General features: G+C 36.0%; 1 long non-coding RNA gene across 1 annotated transcript; it reads right to left on the bottom strand.

The window, feature by feature from the left end:
* Window positions 1-914: 914 nt before the first annotated feature.
* Window positions 915-1,332, bottom strand: LOC136062312 (uncharacterized). The gene is made up of 2 exons (XR_010624099.1): window positions 1,289-1,332; window positions 915-1,103 (listed from the first exon to the last, which is right to left on the bottom strand). It is a non-coding gene; the product is annotated as an uncharacterized LOC136062312 (long non-coding RNA).
* Window positions 1,333-4,844: the final 3,512 nt, after the last annotated feature.

The following is a 4,844-nucleotide window of genomic DNA, read 5'->3' on the forward strand; positions in this document are numbered from 1 at the left end:
ATGGAAAGAATGGACCAAATTAAACCGAAAAGACCAAATTGGATAGAAGTAGAACCAATGAACCGAATCAAACCAAAATGGACCTACTTGGATTGAAATAGATTAGTTGGACTGAAGTAGACCAAATGGACCATATAGGACCGAAAAGTCTGAAGTTAACCAAAAGGACCGTAATGGACCAAATTGGATGGAATAGACTGAAGTGGACTAAAGTTCATCGAACAAGACCGAATTGACTGAAGTAGACTGAATAGACCAAATACTACAAAAAAAATTGTATTATTGTGGCGGGCCAAAACCGCCACAAAAGCCCAAAAAATTGCCGCTAAAGGTCCATTTGACCTATTGTAGCAAGGGCTATTGCAGCGGTCACAAAAAAATGCCGCAATAGATCGGCCATTTAGCGACGCTTTTGGCCTATTGCAGCGGGTAGAAAACCACTGCCATATGAGGTTACCATTCGGGTTAAGTGACCTTTTAGCGGTGGGATAGGTCTGTCGTTATAGGTGATGACCTTTAGCGGCGAACATTAAGCGCCGCTATAGGGTTTATTAAATAATAGACTATACACACCTTTTAGTAGCAGTTACGCCTGTCGCTAAATGTGTGAGGCTTTAGTGGTAGGCTATAAACGCCACTATAAGTCTCCAATTATTTCATAATTTTAGTCCCTCAGCAGCGTTTTTTGCCCGCCATTATAGGTTAATATTTTTTTCCTCTTGGGTTCTAAAACCACATTTCTATTACAAATAACCTGTAATAATTTTATCTCCACTAAGACATTACCACAAATGTCTCCATACTAACATTATATTAACATAGAAATATATTATCAAATACATAACATTGTCTATAACCATCATCAAAGTTTCAAGCTAATACCGCAATCAAAGTTCCAAAGTATTTAAACAATCGATCAAGTCCCACCAATATGAAATTAAGATTAAGTAAACAAATGGCAAAATTTGCAAACCAAATGGATTTATGGTAGCAAGGTAGCAAGATCACATAAACTAAAGGCCCTACACCCTATACCTTGATAGCATACTTCCTTATGGGGAAATACATTTTTTCTTCTTCTCCCGTTCAGTCTTCAATGATGCCTATGCAAACAAAAAGAAAGTAAAACAAATTAGGCAATAGCCAAGCCAAACACCCCAAGCTCAAATATAAACATGCTAATGGGACAAGACTATACAAGTACACAACGCAAAATGTAAAATAATGCATAAAAAGTAACAAGCATAAAAAAAATGCATATATGAATCAAACTCGCAAATAGACATACCTGGTGCTTGGTAAGCCTTCTCCTAATGGCCCTAGTCTTCTTGGTAAGCCAATCATGTAATAGTTGACATGCACCAACAATACAAATAATTAGTCTAATCTTAACACAACCAAGTCTCAAATAATTGTATTAGAACATAATGAATTCTTTAAGAAATTTCACACAAACATTGAGATATAATTTTAAGAAGAAACTAACTAGAGAGAGTTTTGAAACTCTAATCATTAAGGCAAAATATAATGAGTGATAACAAAAGTATAAACTACACTCATCATCACTAGACTCATCATCATTAGACTCATAAACATCATCGCTAAGCTCTTCATCATCGATAAAGTCTTGTTCAAGCAATTCATCCTCACTGATTAACGGTGTATCATAAATGGTTCATTCTTCATTAACTTGAGCCCAAGCATGACTGTCAATTTGCATCATCACATGCATCATTAGTAGTTATATTATAAGGGACATTCTCAAGATAGGTACCCACTTCATCATTATCATCATCATGGAAGCATTAATACCAATATCAAACATCTCCCTAGGTTTTGTTTTGACCATCACCGTCCAATCTTTATGTCTTACATCTTCCATATTGTTGACACCCCATTTTGCAACCCATATTTAACCTCACATGGAGGGTAAAAGGGTAATTTTGCATTGGAAATATGCATCTTGATTCTGGCCATTAGATCCTTAATCTCATTTCACTAAAATGATCTTGATGTTGTAACGATCAAATTAACTGGTCATAAGCCTTAATCGGACCACCAGATTGAAAGTTATCATCAAACAAGTTTAATGGCTGAGATGCATTACACAAATTTAGTCCTACTATATGTGATTATGAACAATTGATTTCAATTGGTTATAAGTGTAATCAATTTGAGATCAATGACGTGTCATAATTTGATTGGTTAGGACTACATTTTATGGTGAGGTTGCATACACCTAATTAATTAGATAGTTAAATATTAATTATTCAATGAGTAATTTGTGCAATTATCTTTTAATTAGAGTAAATTTGGAATCAATTAAGTTGAAATGGGAGTGATTGAAGCCGTTTAATGTTAATTGGGAGCTAATTTGGGACCTATTAATGTTAATTGTGCTGAAACCATTTTCTAACAAATGACCTTTGCTCACCATTTCATTGATATCTCTCAGAATATTTTGAATTTTGAATGAGGTTAATTTTTCCAGAAACTAGACATCCATGGCTTCAATTTGAGCACAAGAACGAGACAATTCTGATCAGAATCGAGTTAGATATGATTTTTCGAAGTTGGTTCTACAGGCTGTTACAGCAGCTACGGGAAAACCGAATTTTGCCTTGCTCCTCACTCCCATCAATCTTTTCATTTAATGCACCAGATTTTTCCCAAGGCTAAAATGAGATCTAGGTTCATGATTCTTTGTCAACCCTCATTAATGGCTTTCCATTCATATTTCCTCCACCACTACTATATAAACCCTCCCTCTCCTTCATTCCAGAGCACACAAAAAATCCCATCTCTTCTCCTCTCTTGAGTTCTAGTGAAGTTAAGTAGTCTTGTCATATCTTGGTCTTCTTGAGACTCAAGGTATTGAGTGAGACTCACTCTCCCTCTCCTAGTTCTTTTTTTTTCTCCACCCTTAGGACCTCCACCAAGAGTCTCCTCCTCCACCGTATGGATCTTGCATGAAGGTATAATTCATTTCCTTTACTGTTTTTTTGTGTTGCCATGATGAGAATTTAAGATTAAAGCATGATAGTAATTATTTGAATCCTCTTGAATATGTTTGAATGTTCTTATGTGTTCTTCACATGTTCTTGATTTTTCATCACATGTTTATGCATAAACATTGTTTTGATCTTAAATCCACATCAAAAATATGAAAAACATGCTTGTTTCATAATTCTTTCAAGTCCTTGAATCTAGGATATCACCGTCCACACACATTCACTAGAATTTATTTTTCAATCCAAATGAAGTGCTTAATAAATTGAATTAGGGTTTATCACATGCACACACTTTAAATTCAACATGCAAATTGATTGATAACATATTGGATGATGTGATATGAATGTTGGCCACCATAGTCTAGAAGACGGTTTCACCGACAAGGTGGGTGCCTAACACCATCCCACCTTGTAACATAGCCTTCGAACTTATATCAAGGGTTAGTAGATCAAATGCTTATCCTTGTAATTTTCAATTTCTAGATTGTAACTAGGAACAAAGCCATGTACTTTATCTTAGATTGTATCTAGGAACAAAGCCATGTGATTTCCTATGTTCAATGTAAATTCAAATTTCAAATTAATAAAATGAGGAATTTTTCAATTTTGGTTTTCTTATTTATCCCAATAATTAAATAAGTGGCGACTCCATTGTAAAACCTTAGTCTAAAGGGAAAGATATAACTAGTCGAACCTCCATTTTGAGAGGCAATAACACGACTTCACCCATTCACGTGGGTTTGGCTCAACACACTCTAAAAAAGGGGGCTGGGCGTGGTCTCTCACAGTGGCGACTCCACTGAGGATATTGAGGGCTAGGCTTCAATTAGGTTATGGTGGCCAACCATGTCATTGTTTGTTTATTGTTTTTTCGTATATAACATGTCTAATATTTCATTATTTTGCATGTCATGCATCATTTGCTTGAATGAAATTTGTTTTGTTTGTGTGCTAGCCCGGAAGCCGATAGTATTAGCCGTGGATTGTGGTCTTCCTGAGACTCACATATCCAGCGGTGAACCTACCACCCACCTCGACAAGGATCATCATGGTTATGTGATGGTGGTTCATAGGGACAAACTGTACCGTTCGGACCAATGCGGCGCTCCTGGCGTCACAAGTTGGGAGGTGCGACGTCCTAGCTTATGGGGACCTTTAACCTACCTTCTACCATGTTTTAATGACCCATAGAACCTACATTTAGGTCGGTCCATGTAAATTGCATTTCATTATGCATTTGTTTGGCCGTTGTTTGAACCATGATGACTCAAGTCCAACGCTTGAGCCCATCATGATTGTTTGAACCTTGTATGTTGTGAATGAACTCAAACCCAAAAGCCTATGATTGAACTCTACTTGAAATGGAAGCCCAATTTGTTTCTTGAATGAGTCTAAGCCTAACACTTGAGCCCATCAAAGGTGTATATGCATGATTAACATTAAAGGCCAAAAGCTCACAAGATGCATGCATTTCAAGTGTAAGCCTAAGCCATTTCAAGCAAATATCAAAAGATCATAACCAAGGTTCAAGCCTTCAAGTGCAAGCCCAAGCCATTTCATCATAATCAAGGTTTAAGCACACCAAGCCTCAAGCATCCTAAATGGACCAAAAAGAAGCAAGTGGCCAAACTTTGCCTCACTCCACATTTGGTTTGCAACATCATGGTTAAGCTTAAAGTTTGTTTGTTTATTCCATGTTTCTATGTTTCTTTGAATTCAAAATTTTCATGTATGATTTAATGAGCTTTGTTCATGTATATATATTAAGAAAAAAAAACAAAAAAAAAAAAAAATTCCATCTTTCTTAAAAAAAAAAAATTTCAAATGAAAAAG

The sequence above is a fragment of the Quercus suber genome, unplaced genomic scaffold, assembly GCF_002906115.3.
Source record: "Quercus suber isolate HL8 unplaced genomic scaffold, Cork oak 2.0 scaffold_401, whole genome shotgun sequence".
Classification (NCBI taxonomy): Eukaryota; Viridiplantae; Streptophyta; class Magnoliopsida; order Fagales; family Fagaceae; genus Quercus; species Quercus suber.